We start from the raw sequence: 15870 nt of genomic DNA, 5'->3' as shown, positions 1-15870 counted from the left end.
AGCAAAGTTAGGAATTTAAGCAGGCTTGTCTTCTGGAAGTGCAGATTTCCATTGAGGATGAGGACTAATAGTTCAGCTATAAAGTGATCACTGTTGAAGCCTGTAAGTGAACACATCAGGAAATCTCTTCTGTGTTGTCAGGCATTCAGACACACAGAGAATATGCTCCAATGAGAAAGTTTTGGAAATCTATCTTAACACACTCAAAACTGCCTTCACCAAATAAGGATACTCAATCAGGGAAGTATATTGCATCATGGAACAGGTCATCCAAATGCCCAGGAGAACCTACTTCAGGACAGAAGTACAAATCCCATTGACTCAACCTCTTGTTGTCACCTACTACTTGTCACTGGATTCCATACAGCATATTGCCAAACATGCTTGATGTGGACCTTTCCTAAACATACCCTTTCTCATCTTCAAACACCCCCCTCCAACTCCGACAAGCTGATCATCAGAAGCAATCTCCCTATAGACCAGGACACACCAACTCAAAGCAGTGTTAGACTCGGCCAGAACAACAATCACAAACTTTGAAGGTACACTTCCACTGCTATAATGAGCACCCTCCATCACATACCTTCCAAGAACTGTGAGTCATGCACATGCCAATCACAACAACTGGTGTACCTCATCCAGTGTGCTGAACGGACCGTCTTTTGGGTGAAACCAAACAATCACTACACTCTCAAATGAACTCTTGCAGGAAAATGATAAAAAGCCTTAACATCAGTGTATGAACACTTTTCAGAATGAGGTCAGATACAGAGTAATCGGTCCTCATCCTCTAAGGAAACCTGCAAAACACTAAATACTTCATCGTTTTTCATATTGTGTGTGTCTTGATGCAGGATATCTAGTTATGTAATGAGTGGTAGTTGGCATTTAGGTCTTTTTGACTGTAAGAAATTTAATAACAAAAATTGAATTGTATTTTAATTCACTCTTTCTTTGCATGTTTTTATTACTTGCTTGCATGCAGTGGCATTGAAAAGTGAAAAATTGGAGTAATGCAAACTTCTTTACTTTGCTTTATCACAAATGCCATAATACTGATGTTTCACTTTTTGCTATTCCACCAAAAACTCTCGGTGTATAAATAATTTGTGCTGTTTTTGTGTTTGTAAACTTCACAGGGGCTAGAAACTAACTTAACAGTCAAACTACTATTGCTTTCCTACCACTCAAGTTCCTAAAGCTTGATGTCATTTCTTCCTCTTCTAATTGCATTTATATGAGAATTCTACACATGCATCCTTTGTTCCTCAATTTAAAGATGTACATTTCATCTTGTTGCAAGGGAAATTTTTAAACTAATTGTTCTGAACATCAGCATGTTCATAAGTGATAAACCTCTCAGCAGAAAAAGGAAACATTTCTCTTTTTAACAAAACCTTACGTAAAAATAGATTATGTGGTCTATAGTGAGTTATGTTCTTTCTGATAGTAACATCTAGTGACATCAAGATGAAGATAGGTAGAAGACAAACGCCTTAGAGCAGTGTTTCTCAAACTTTTTTTATGAAGTACCCCTTTAAATATATATGTGTGTGTGTGTGTGTGTGTATGTACCCCCAGTACCTACAGTTTTCAGACGCACACAATTTTTTTCTATGGATATGTCTAGACTACATGCCTCTGTCATCAGAGGCATGTAGATTAGGCTACCCGGCATAAGGAAATGAAGCCGCGATTTAAATAAACTAGCCGCTTCATTTTAATTTAAATGGCTACCATGCTCTGCTGAGTAGCTGATGATCAGCTGTTTGTCAGCAGATCAGGATAGTCTAGATGTGCCGTGGTCGACAAGGAAGCCTTTGTTGACCTGCGCAGGTAAACCTGGTATCACGAGGCATACTTACATGCCTCTGACGACAGAGACATGTAGTCTAGACATACCCTATCATTGCAACACATTTGTTTAAACAACTTATCAGAAGATCAACATTCCAGAGGTCAATCTTCTGGCATTCAATTTAGCAGGTTTAGTATAGACCCATACATTGAATGCTGAGGACAATTCCCAGTGGCATTTGGTACTTCTCCTTTTGCAAGGAGTTAGGGAAGATGACGGGAGTGTTTGCTCATGTTGGCCTCCTGAAATGTATACGTCACCAAGGCTTGGCTTAAGGTAAACTAATTCTAGCTACACATTTTACGTAGCTGAAGATGCATACCTTAAGCCAACCTTCCTTGTCTAGAGCAGACCAGGCCTCAGAAGAAAAAGTTTTATTGGGTTCTATTAATTGATTACATCATTGTCTTGTGGAAGATTGCTCAGGAATACTTTTGTAGTAATCAGCCTTGATCCTGCAGTTGGATGAATGAATCTTCCTAATCCTACTAAAATAACTGATCTTTACATAGGATTAGAAGGTCCATCTTCAAGGACCTGCAGGGTTGTAGTCTGATCCTTCCCATGGTAAAGGAATGTCCAGACATGCAAGAATTTTGGGCATTTTGATTCAGACCACCAAATCTCCTTTTGCGTTTATACCATTGTAGCACCAGCCACACTGCTGCCTTTTTATTACATCTAGATGTTGCTCTATTAATCTTATCACATTTCCAATTAAACCCTAGTTATGAATTTATTTCGATGTGATTCTTAAGGGAATCAGTAAATGTATTGTATGATTAAGTGCTCAAATATTAGGATTTAATAGTTCATAATTGGGTTTTTAAATTAGAAATTGATCTTCCTATACAATTTGAGGACCTAAATTCCAATTTACATGTTCACCGTAAGGAAAGCTTAAGAAAGACCCAAAAGCAGTTAAATGTTTTTTTAATGAAAAGGTTGTTGGGGGAAAATAGCTAATTAAATGCAACTGAGCCACATAGCCCAATAGCACAAACATTGCATGCCATCATTTGGTTTCTTGGTGCTGTAGACTGGAATAAAATGCTTTTGGAAATGTTGATGAAATAAGACTTAAAGAAGTGAATTTCAATTTGATGTATGAACGACTCTCTGAGGACAGGCCCATCCAGAGAAATGTGGGACCCTGGTACTACATGTTCATCGGGGCCCTGACACCTGCCATTTCACTTAAGAGTGTCTGATTTCTGAGGGGCTGTCATTCAGGTCCTGACACAAGTGTCCCCTTGCCCTCATGTTACAGCAGCTTCAGTGCTGTGCAATTCAGCTTCAGTCTATTCATGGTATTTTTATTCTTCATTGGCATTCATCTATACTGATACCAGATAGAGAGGAAAGCAGGAAGAAGCCCATGCGTGATCTACTTTGAACAATTTTATTTAGATGTCAGTGGTTAGTGCAGAGGTCTAGAGTCCAGAATCGGGAGTTCTGTATCTTACTCTAAATTCAATGAGAATCGGGGTTGCCAGTTTTGGTTGGCCATATTCCTGGAGATTTAATCACATGGCATAATCTTAAATGGATGATTAATTCTTGGAGACTCCAGGCCAATCCTGGAGCATGAATTAACCCTAGTGAGGGTGAAATTCACTGGTCTATGGAAGGCCAACATGAGGTCTGTCATGGTGACTATCTTGATCAACACAGAACACTAAACTGGGAACCTCCATATTTGCGAAGACTGAGTCTCTATAACTTGAACAAGAGAGTCAGTCTCTAGTTGGGAGCTAAAAGAGATACATATCAACAGTATATTAGGCACAGAGGAGACACACAGAAAAGAAACTGCTCTGTGGGTTACATCACCACCACTTAACATCCTCCCCCATTTAAAACCTAAATAATGGAGATTAAATGAGGCTCAGTTGGCCCTGTTCTAGCCCTCAGATAGTGATGGATTTCACTTTGTGTGACTTAAAGCAAGTCACACTGTTTTGTTTGTTACTCTGTGTCCAAACTCTGCAAGGATCACTTTATCTGATCCTCGCCCCAAAAACTTTGAACCTGCATAGTGTCTGTCTTAGCACATCAGGTAATACAATCCTAGTAAACATCCATGTTTTGGGGGGCCTTATGATTTGTAAAATGCTCGCTGATGACTGTAGCTGATCCAGATATTTTTTGACCAAAACGTCTCACTCCCCCTTCACTGAAAATTTCAGATCCATGTTGTCCAAAACACTTTATAAATGTGTATTTTTTCCAGAATGTTTCAAGGTAGGGGTGTGTGTGTATGTGTGTAAAAGAAATGCAGATAAATCAAGGTTTTTTTCCTGTGTTTTCATAATTGAATTCCTTTGATTTTTTTTTTTTTCATTTAGTGACCACTTTGGGGTGGATGGGATTGTTTTGAGTTACTCTAAAACAGGAGTGGAAAATTTCTGATGGGGGCCCACTCCAAGAATTTGGTAAGTGGTCAAGGGCTTACTCTTCCATGATATTAATGGAGGAAGTATAGGGTCTGGGGTGGAGATTGGAAGCAGAAGGGAGTTGGGAGTACGGGACTGGGGTGTAGGAGGGGTGCAGTGTCTGAGAGGTGGTATGGGTGCAGGATAGGATTCTGACCTAGAGGAGTATAGGAGGGAGTGCTGGATCTGAGAGGGGGTTGTGACCTGGGACAAAGGTGCAGGAGTGAGTCAAAGGATTGGGGGAAGGAGGGGCCAAATTCAGGCCAAGGGGCATTAACCTTAGGGACCCCTAGGCAGCAGCCCAACAAATGTCTTAGGTAGGCTTCCTGCATGCTATGCCCCGGCATACCACTTGAAGCATCTGGTTGGGGGGGGGGAGGGAAGTGCTCCATGTATGCCATGTGCCTTTTTGCAGTGGCCATCTGTGTTCTGCCTCTGCCATAACTGAAGCACATCCCATTGGCTGGCTGCAAAATTATCCTGGGAATAGGAAAGGGACAGCACATATCCCTCACGGCCTGCCACTTTAAGTGGTTGGGGAGAGGAACACGGCAGCAGTAGTCCTGGCTGCAGGACTGTGGTGGGCTGGATTCAGCCCATGCGCCATATTTGGCCACCTCTTCCCTAAAACAAATTTATTTCAACAGTGCCAAGAAACTGAAATCCGTTATTCATGCAGCTCTATTGACAACCCATGGGAGAAGCCTTCACAAATGGTATTGTGTTCCAGGAGCTGAATGGCTGTAGATTGCTGACTCTCAAGAGACACTTCTCCAGTCATGCAAGTAACTCTCATTAAGACAGTGTGGGACTGTGCCACGCTGTAATGGCTTTTCCCCGCCAAAAAAGATAATGGGTACGAGTCTTAGCTAACACACTCTCGTGGAGTTAAGATGCTCCCACATCGGTATAAATGTTATTTTGGTTTGCCTTTAAGCCCTGATACACTGACAGAGTTGCAAAAGCAACAAGCAGTCCTGTAACACCTTATAGACTAACAGATGTATGGGAGCATAAGCTTTTGTGGGCAAAGACCCACTTCGTCAGATGCATGAAGTGGAAATATCCAGAGGCAGGAATAAATATTCAGGCAAGAATCAGACTAGAGATGACGAGGTAAATTCAGTCAGGGAGGATGAGGCCCACTTGTAGCATCTGATCTGGAGGTGTGAACACCAGAGAGGAGAAACTGCTTTTGTGATTGGCTAGCCATTCACAGTCTTTGTTTAATCCTGAGCTGATGGTGTCAAATTTGTAGATGAACTGCAGCTCAGCAGTTTCTCTCTGAAGTCTGGTCCTGAAGTTTTTTTGCTGCAGGATGGCTACCTTTAAATTTGCTGTCGTGTGTCCAGGGAGATTGAAGTGTATATTGTATATTGCCATTCCTAATATCTGATTTGTGTCCATTTATTCTTTTGCATAGGGACTGTCCAGTTTGGCCAATGTATATAGCAGAGGGGCATTGCTGGCACATGATGGTGTATATTACATTGGTAGTGATGCTGTGGCTGATCTGGTTAGGTCCTGTGATGGTGTTGCTGGTGTTCGTTGCAGGGATTGGTTCCTGAGTTAGAGTTACTGTGGTGTGGTGTATAGTTGCTGGTGAGAATATGCTTCATGTTGGCGGGTTGTCTCTGAGTAAGGGCTGGCCTGCTTCCCAAAGCCTGTAAAAGTGAGGGATCATTGTCCAGGATGGGTTGTAGATCACTGATGATGCATTGGAGAGGTTTTAGCTGAGGACTGTAGGTGATGGACAGTGGTGTTCTGTTGGTTTCTTTTTTGGGTTTGTCTCACATCAGGAGGCTTCTGGGTACATGTCTGACTCTGTTGATATGTTTCCTTACTTCCTCCTGTGGGTATCGTAGTTTCATGAATGCTTGTTGAAGATCTTGTAAGTGCTGATATCTGTCTGAGGGGTTGGAGCAAATGCGGTTGTACCTCAGAGCTTGGTTATAGACAATGGATCATGTGGTGTGTCCAGGATGGAAGCTGGAGGCATGAAGGTAGGCATAGCAGTCGGTAGGTTTTCGGTATAGGGTGGTGTTTATGTGACTGTCACTTATTTGTACCGTGGTGTCCCAGAAGTGGACCTCCCATGTAGACTGGTACAGGCTGAGGTTGATGGTGGATGGAAGCTATTGAAATCGTGGTGGAATTCATCCAGAGTTTCCTTCCCATGGGTCCAGATGATGAAGATGTCATCAATGTAGCGTAGGCAGAGAAGGGGCGTGAGTGGACAAAAGCTTAGGAAGCATTGTTTCAGGGCAGCTATAAAAAAGTTGGCATATTGTGGGGCCATGCAGGTGCCCATAGCAGTGCAACTGGTTTGGCGGTATATATTGTCACCAAATTTGAAATAATTGTGTGTGAGGATAAAGTCACAGAGCTCAGCCACCAGTTGTGCTGTGGCATCATCAGGGATACTGTTTCTGACAGCTTGTATTCCATCTGTGTGTGGAATGTTTGTGTAGAGCCCCTCTACATCCATGGTGGCTAGGATGGTGGTTTCTGAAAGATCACCATACATTGTAGTTTTCTCAGGAAATCAGTAGTGTCACGGAGATAGTTGGAAGTGCTGGTGGCGTAGGGTCTGAGCAGAGTCCACAAATCCAGACATTCCTTCAGTGAGAGTGCCAATCCCCGAGATGATGGGGCATCCAGGATTTCCAAGTTTGTGGATCTTGCGTAGTAGATAGAATAACCCCAGTCGGGGCTCTAAGGGTGTGTTGATTTGTTCCTTTGCTTGTGTAGGGAGTGTCCTAAGCAGATGGTGCAGTTTCTTAGTGTATTCCTCAGTGGGATCGAAGGAAAGTGGCCTGTAGAATTTGGTACTGGAGAGTTGTCTGGCGGTCTCCTTTTGGTAGTCAGACCTGTTCATGATGACAACAGCACCTCTTTTATCAGCCTCTTTGATTATAATGTCAGAGTTGTTTCTGAGCTGTGGACGGCATTGCGTTCTGCACGATTGAGGTTGTGAGGCAAGCGATGCTGTTTTTCCACAATTTCTGCCTGTGCACGTCGGCGGAAGCATTCTATGTATAGGTCCGGACTGTCACTTCGACCCTCAGGAGGAGTCCATGTGGAGTTCTTCTTCTTTTGCTGTTGGTGGGAGGGTATCTGCATCTCAGTGCGCTGTTCAGTGTTGTGTTGAAAGTTCATCTGCAAATTTGACACCATCAGCTCAGGATTAAACAAAGACTGGGAATGGCTAGCCAATTATAAAAGCAGTTTCTCCTCTCTTGATGTTCACACCTCCAGATCAGCTGCTAGAAGGTAGGCCTCATCATCCCTGATTGAATTTACCTCGTTATCTCTAGCCTGATTCTTGCCTGCATATTTATACCTGCCTCTGGAAATTTCCACTACATGCATCTGATGAAGTGGGTCTTTGCCCATGAAAGCTTATGCTCCCATACGTCTGTTAGTCTATAAGGTGCTGCAGGACTCCTTGTTGCTTTTGCAGATCCAGACTAACACGGCTACCCCTCTGATACTGACAGAGTTGTGACGATCATGAAAACAAGAATCTGGTCTGCTGAATCAGAATTTATAAAGTGGGGTTTGATAACAGTTTTTGATGAAGAAAAATATCTCGGAATAATGCTCTGTGCTACATAAATGCTGAAGAAATGTCTATCGTTTACTTAAATGTTTTATTAAAGTGTGACATATTAAATACATCCTTCCAAAAAAATGAGAATGCTTCACTGTACCATTTCTGGCTACCTGCATTTTGGCTGCTTTAGAAAACAAATCAATAGTTCATCATGCGTAAGTTTAACCACGTGAACTTGTTTTGTGTTCTACTTCTATGAATAAGGTGACTGTTGGCTTTTTGTTTATCAGTGTATAATGGCTATTTACCTGGCAAAGAGATTGGTTTAAATGTTGCCATGGTTCATGTTCATAACTTGCAACATAAAAATCATATATAGTTATGCCATTTATACATATTTAGTTTTGCATATACTACTATTAAGAAATTATTGTGTGTTCCATATCCTTTAGTATCTTGTTTCTGAGGCTCAAAATAAATGCAGCATGTGTAACTTTTTCTCGCCCTGCTTCTCCCCAATAATGTGAGCAGACATGATTAACTTGAATCAATACCTCTTTATTGTCAGTGAGATGGTGTTCAGCAATTGTCATTCACTCTATACTTTTTTAACCTGTAAAATAAATGCTATGCACAAGGTCAAACCTATAAAATACATGACTCTATTTGCTCAGCTAAAATCTTTAGTAATATGAACATCATTACATAGACACTGTCTTCTTTCTGATACCGTAAAACTGTTCATGCATAATAATTCAATGTCAGTGTTTCCCATTCTAGCAAGTGGCCACAGCCTTTAGTCACTCTTAAGAGCTTTTTCTTACCAACTGTGTTTCAAGATTGACCAACCTTTTTAACATGAAAATTATTATATAACATATTCCCATTGTTTCTCCAAAACCAACCTTTCACTTCATTTCCCCACTTTGATTTAAATGTATTCATGTCTTAATAAAAGTATCTTTCTGAAAGCATATCAAGTCATGTTTGACAATAACACAACAATGATTTTGCTGTCCTTGGGTAAATATTTTCCCTTCACAATATTGTCTGCTTGATTTAAGATGGCACTTTGATATGAATGTGGCATATTTGATTCTTTTGGGATTTCCAATGAGTTATGAACAGGTTACAGGATCACCAGTTCCCTGGGAAGCAGACCCTGGCATGCAGCCTGCCTAAGGAGGAGGGTTGCTCCAGCCCCACATAGCTGTTGGCTGTGGCCAGGAGCTGCCCCATCTCCAGCTCTGGCAGCCAGCTCTCATGCTCAGTGGCTGAGAGGTGGCAGAGCTGGCCCTAGCCCCAGGCCCAACCCCATCATGGGGTCTGAGAGCTGGCAGCAGCTCCAGCGGAGTGGGTGGGAGCTGGGAAATGGCAGCAGCCCCCTCTCATAAGTAAACCAGTTAAATGTTAGGTTAACATAACATTTAACCAGTTAACTGATTAACTGGGATTTTGCATTTCTAATTTCCAAAAGAGTTAAGGGCTTTTGTAGGTTAGGGAGTTAGGCACTGGCATGACTACATCAATTTAGACACATTGCACCAAAGGTAAAATGGGGCTTGTGCCAATGCAAGTGCAGCTTTATCTTGATTATGTGGTGTGAGAATCCTGAGAAAAGGATGGCAGGACCAAGGAAAGGAGTTTAGGATTCTGGAACTGAAGAGTAAGATCCAGTATTGCGTTATGGTGAGGCTGCTGGTTTGTAAAAGTTCTAGAGTCAGTTCAATAAGTTATAGACCCACAGGCAGCCCATGTGTACAGTCTGTTATAATTCTTCCATTGGGATTTTCAGGGGTAGTCTAGGAACCCTTTGAGGCCTCCATCTTGAGTTATTCTGCCCTTGAAAACGCTTAAGAAGATCTGAGATTAAGAAAAAAAAGATTAGGTTTTAAGCTTCCTTGGTAGCTAAAGCTCTACTGATTAGCCTTTTGTAAGCCAATAAATGCAGCAGGCGTTCCTTGGATAAAGAATAGGTAATGTGCATTGTTGCTTTGAAGTAAATCCCAATTTCTTAGTCACACATTGATAACTAGTTGCATTGATCAGCATAAGACAATTGTTCAAAGATAGTTTACTACAAACTTCAAAGAGAAATAGAAAAAATATTACATCCCAAGTTGCACTTAAATGTTAATATTCCCTTTTGATTTCTAGATCAATAGAATATAGGAATGAAATATTACAGATAGTAATCAAAATATAACACATACAAGCTAATTAGATTACATTGTTAAACTTCTGGTAAGATGTAGGTAAACATGGACAAATAATTAGTATCTGCTTCTAATTATCTAACAATATAGGTTTTCATCTCAAGAACTCTTTTTAATATGGCCTTGCTAATTATCTTCAAGAAATGATCAAGTTGATCATTTCAATATTTTTGTAACAGGCCCTTAAAGACCGATTTTTGGGTCACTTTTTTGTTTAACTTTTTTTCCCTAGCTCCTCATTACAAACCAACTAGTGAATATTCAATCCTTCCATCTCTACTGTTTTGGTTTTGGTGATTTAAACAAGAGTGGGCCATAGGGTAATAGCTCAGTGATTTAAATGCTTGCCATTAAATAGGCTTGCAGTTGTTCTCAGGAATTCCAGTATGTAAATGGGGATGGGATTCATGGAAAAGGTTCTGTAAAATTCAACACTCTCTAGATTATACTCTTGTCTGCGTTAGCTCCACAGAGACAACTAAGCTTGCTCAGTCACTACCATTAGTTCATTTTATCTTCTCTTCCTGCACACATTCTGGACTGAATGGTTGGCCAAACCCTTCTTCCATGTAGGGGAGGGAGAACACTGTCTAGATCCATGTGCAGATCTAAGAAGTGTGCTTTGCACATTAATTTCTGTCACCAAGATTTATGCAGAATAATTTGTGGCAGTAATCCCCCATTTAGCTTATTATAGCTAAATGTTCAGATCTAAGTTCTAATAATAATGTTAAGCAGAATCTTCCAGGGAGAGCTTACCTTTTAAATCCAAGAGAAACAGCCAATTTGTAGCCATAACATTGTTCCCTTAAATACCCAGAGCATGGTTTTCCTGTTGATTTGCAGGAACACATGGTGGCCATCTTTCCTTCATCACATGCAACTGGAGGGCAGTAACAGAGGTAATAGAAAAAATCTATTTCAGCTCCATTTTTGGATTTCCCAGTCCCTCTTCAGGGACTCGTCAAGAGCTGTACAAGTACCTCCTTCGCATCAGAGGAAAAGGTTCTATTCCCCATACTTTCATTGCCAAGAAAAATGGAGGCTGACTTAAGTTTCCAATCACCATGCAGAATGATTGCACTGGCATCGATAATCCCCTCCAAAGAGGAGCAGATGTGATTTGTGGTTCTCAAAATGAAAGATGCTTACTTTTCTGTGCATGTTCACTGGTTCCCGAGAAGCTTCTTTGAGTTGCTGATAGGGACAGGATGCCTATCAGTTCAGACTTTTTCCCTTCAGACTAACAATAGCACCCAGGGTCATCACAAAGATCTACTCCATAGTGAGGACCCCAACAAAATGAAACGGTGGCAGTATCTTGGGATACCTAAATCCATCATTTCCAATGGTTTTTTTTCTGCTACAACACACCTTGAGTTGCAGGTAAGATCCCATTCCCCTACAGCAAAGGCAACTGCAGCAACATCAATCACTTCAAGATATTCCTATTCTGGATGCTTTTAATGTGCTTATATGGTCATCACACCTTCACACTGTCTTCTACAGACTTTCAGTATTTTGAGAAGCCCAATTTGAGGTCTTTGAAAAAGGGATTAAAGCTCTTGACAAATTTTAATCATGGCTCTCAGACTGATGTTTGCTTGAAACAAATACAAGCAGTAAACATGACCTGCAAGATTAATTCAGGGAATAAAATATATTATTTACCGAGTGAGGGAGGGGAAATGAAGCTAGCATTAGAATAGAAAGAGCTAATCAGACATGACCTTTGACAACAGTCCAATTTCTTAGTGTGAATATGCCAGTCAATGAGATTAGTTTCCAGAACAGTTAATTCCACGTGAAAAACGTCAGGCACAAAGCATATGAGGGACCTTACTCAGCCTTAAGCATTTTTGTGTATTGTGCACATAAATAGTGCATGTTAAGTAATGGGTGGCTTTTAAATATTATATAGTTATAGACTTGAAGACTTCACACTTCCCTGTCTGAAGGAAAAAACAAACACCCACCCCCACCACCAAAACCTTTGAGGAGGAAGGATGGCTTTGTGATTAAAGTATAGAGTTGTGGTTCAAGTTCTGGATTCAGTTCCCAACTGCCTGTATGACCATTGGCAGATCTCTTTATTTCTCTGCGCCTCAGTTCTGCCATGTGAAGATAGCAGTACTTTCTTTGCATGGGAATTGTGAGCATGAATTGACATTTTTGTGATGCCCATGTATCATGGGGATGGGAACAATATAAATACCTACATGGATCCTTTCTTTTAAAGCTGATTTGTTCTACTCAAATAGTAATTATCCAGGACAGTTGCATTTAAATGGTAGACAGTACTAAGGCTCCTAATACATGCATTACAAAAAAAAAAAAAAAAAAAAGCCTCAGCTGCATTTGTGGTTCAGCCAGTCAGATTGCTGCTGTTCACAGATATATACTTTTTAAATGAAACATCATTAAAAAAATTTGCTGTTCCAAGTAAGTGCTGTATATTTATAAACAGAGTAGTTTAACGGATAAAAGTGTTCAGTGATTGGATGACACACACAGTAACTCCACCTCTTTGGCATCTTTTCCTTCTGCTTGCACTGTTGCAACCACTGTGCTGTACTGACAGCCATTAGATAAAATGAATAAATCTAAAATCTCTTGGTGTAATACAATTACTTTATTTGTAATACAGCTTTGACACAGACTTCCCTTGGCATTTGTTTAACAGCAGGAGTCTATTATCTTGTGACAATTTTCTGTCCCAGTAACATTCTGATGATTAAAATAACAAACTTTATATGACAATGTTATCCAATGGGAAGTTTATTTTTCTCATCTTTATCAGCGCTGGGAGATAATTTCTGATTTGTGATTACATAGCCAGACAGTAGCATGTGGAGAAAGTGTGATGTTACAATAAACTGGTTAGACTAGACTACAAAAAATTTGAATGTCATCTTTTTACTTGTTCAATAGAATTTTTCTGTGTCACTCTTAACTTCACTTTTGCCAAACCCATCAGTTACTTTTCTGGCAATATGCCACTGTAACTCCTAATTAATCAAAATAAATGGCAAGAGTAGCACTTTTAAGTAATCCATGTGGTTTTACCAGGGTATTGTTCATTTTGAAAAGTGCCTGCTTAGCTGATCTGTCAATCAGTCATGTAAATTATTGCCTAAAAAAATACATTCTCAGAAGAGAGCAGATGTTCCAATATAACAAAGTATAGTTGGTTTTTATATTAAAATCTGTGTGTCTTCATCGTAAGATATTTATGCTAGTAATTTTGGATGTAATAGTAGAAAGGATTGACTTAAATACAAGGTGCATGATACATAAAGAAACAGAGTAGGGAGAGAAAATATTATGATTACCCAGAGCAGTAATGCCTTTAGCTAATTTAGCAGGCCAAAGAGGGCCAAAAACATGAAGTGGATGGATCTCAAACTCCTGGCCCATGTGTCAGTCCCAGCTGGATCAATTGTGCAATCTGGATCGGGACTCCCAGTGGGTTGGAAGAGAGCTGTTACTGGCCCCAAGCTCCACCCCTTACACGCCCATTGCTCTGCCCTCTCTATGGCACTCCTGGCCCTGGGTAGTCCTGGACTGGATAGTGCAATCACTTCAGTTGGGGCTGGTCCACAGGCCGGGAGTTTGAGACTCCCTTTTGTGAAGCTTTATTTGCCAGATTAAGTGTCCAATGGAAGACTGCTCTTAATATCACTTTCAAGTAGGTAGAGCTGCCAGGTCTCCAAAATCTATCAACTAGATAGAGGTAGCTTATTATTAGTTGGCCCAAATCATAGATTATACTGTGAACAGGCAGTCAGGAGTCAAATGAAGGTGACATGGGATTTCTGGTGAACAGATACAGTACATACGCATCCGCAAGGAACACATTATTGTTGGTTGGGGTAAATAGGGCTATGAATTTTTTTAAATATTATTGAGATCAAATATCAATATTGATTCCTGACAACACTCAATAAAGCTAAGCTTTGGTGAGCTGGAACCCATTTTTGGTGGGCTGGAACCCACTTTGTGCGTCTTACAACTTAGCAGGGATATATGTACACAAATGCAAAGATGGGAGTGTTACATTACTATGCAGAGGACTGGTGCAAAGAATGCTAATTCAGTCAAGGTGGTGGATGTGGCCAACTCCTAACAGTTGACAAGAAGGTGAGAATACCAAAAGAGGGGAAAGTACTTTTTGTGGGGAGCCAACCATTCCTAGTCTTTCTTCAGACTCTGTGATAGTATCAAGTTTCCATATGAATTCCAGCTCTGCAGTTTCATACGGCAATCTGTTTTCAAAGGGTTTTTTTTTCCTCAAGTATGTCAACTTTCAAGTCTGTTATTGACTATCCAGGGTGGTTGAGGTGCTCTTCTACTGGTTTTTGAATATTGCCATTCTTGATGTCTGATTTGTGTCCATTTATTCTTTTGCATGGAGATTGTCAGGTACATTGGCCAAACTGAACAAAGAATCGTTGCTGCCACACCATGGCAAATATTAGATTAATAGATGTGCAGATGAACGAGGCCCTGATGGTGTAACTCATGGGGTTAGGTTCTAAGATGGTGTCCTTAGGGTAGATATGTAGACACAGTTGGCAATGGGATTTATTGCAGGGATTGGTTCCTGGGTTATTGTTTTTCTGTTTTGTGCAGCTAGTGATGAATATTTGCTTCAGGATGAGGAGTTGTCAGTAAGTGAGGACTGGCCTGTGTCCCAAGGTCTGTGAAATTGAATCTAGGATAGGTTGTAGATTCTTGGTGATGTGTTGGAGAGATTTTAGCTGGGGGCAGCAGGTAATGGCCAGTGGCATTCTGTTGCTTTTTTTTTTTAATTGGGTCTGTCCTGCAGTAGGTGATTTCTAGGTACATGCCTGGCTCTGTCAAGGTTTCTTCACTTTCCAGATGGGTATTATAGTTTTAAGAATGCTTGATAGAGATCCTGGAGGTGTTTGTCTTTGAGGTATTCGAGTAAATGTGGTTGCACCTGAGGGCTTGGCTGCAGACAATGGGTTGTGTGATGTGTTCTGGAATGCCAGCAATGCCCCTGCTAGTCTTTAAGGTGCCACAGGATTTCTCAATGTTTTGGCTGAAACAGACTAACATAGCTATTCCACTGAAACTTGTCAAAGCTAATGATTGCAGGAATTAAATGACTCGTAAAAAAAATAGTTTCACCGGCACTTTGTGAAAACTTCTTGTTCTGGCTCTATAAACATCATTCCTCAAAGTGCTAATGAATCATAATTATATAAAATTGGCCATATACTGTTGGATATCCATCCTACAGTGAAAGCAATTCTCTGATAACCTTTAAGTGGGTAGGATAGGACATTCATTGTATTGACTGGAAAAATGGAGGCAGCAAGAAGTGAAGTAGCTTTTCCATGGCCACACAGCAGGATTACGATAGCTAGGAATAAAACCTAGTCTCCTAACTACTAGATTATGTTGTCTTCTCTGTACTATTGGATTGTCCACGAGCAGGATAAATTAATGCTGATTTATATACTCTCTTACACTAGGTAACTTAGCAGTAGAAATGGAATCATCATAGCCATCAATTCTGATGCTTTCTAAATAAAATATTCATCTAAGGATTTTTGGTCATAGTATGACAAATTTCTGTAGACTACATGGCATATTGGAAACTGAAATGCAGTCATTGTCAAACTAAAAATTGGGCAGAGACTAAGATCTAAGTCTAGAAAGCTGCCACTTACTATTTTTAAAGAGACTACTTGTTATCTATTTTATGTAATCTTAGAAATATCCCTTCCTTAGCTTACAGAATTGTCATGATTTTCTAATAAAACATCAGGAAGCAAC

The 15870-nt window shown here is 40.5% G+C and overlaps 1 protein-coding gene and 1 pseudogene across 1 annotated transcript in view; one reads left to right on the top strand and one right to left on the bottom strand.

The window, feature by feature from the left end:
* The window catches only part of CNTNAP2 (contactin associated protein 2), a 1659707-nt gene that overhangs the window by 326037 nt on the left and 1317800 nt on the right, over positions 1–15870 (top strand). The window lies entirely within an intron of this gene.
* On the bottom strand, positions 5966–7171 carry LOC149525368 (uncharacterized; annotated as a pseudogene).

This window comes from Pelodiscus sinensis, chromosome 2, assembly GCF_052426305.1.
Source record: "Pelodiscus sinensis isolate ZL-2025 chromosome 2, ASM5242630v1, whole genome shotgun sequence".
In the NCBI taxonomy this organism is placed as follows: Eukaryota; Metazoa; Chordata; order Testudines; family Trionychidae; genus Pelodiscus; species Pelodiscus sinensis.
This window is presented reverse-complemented; position numbering and strand designations above follow the sequence as displayed.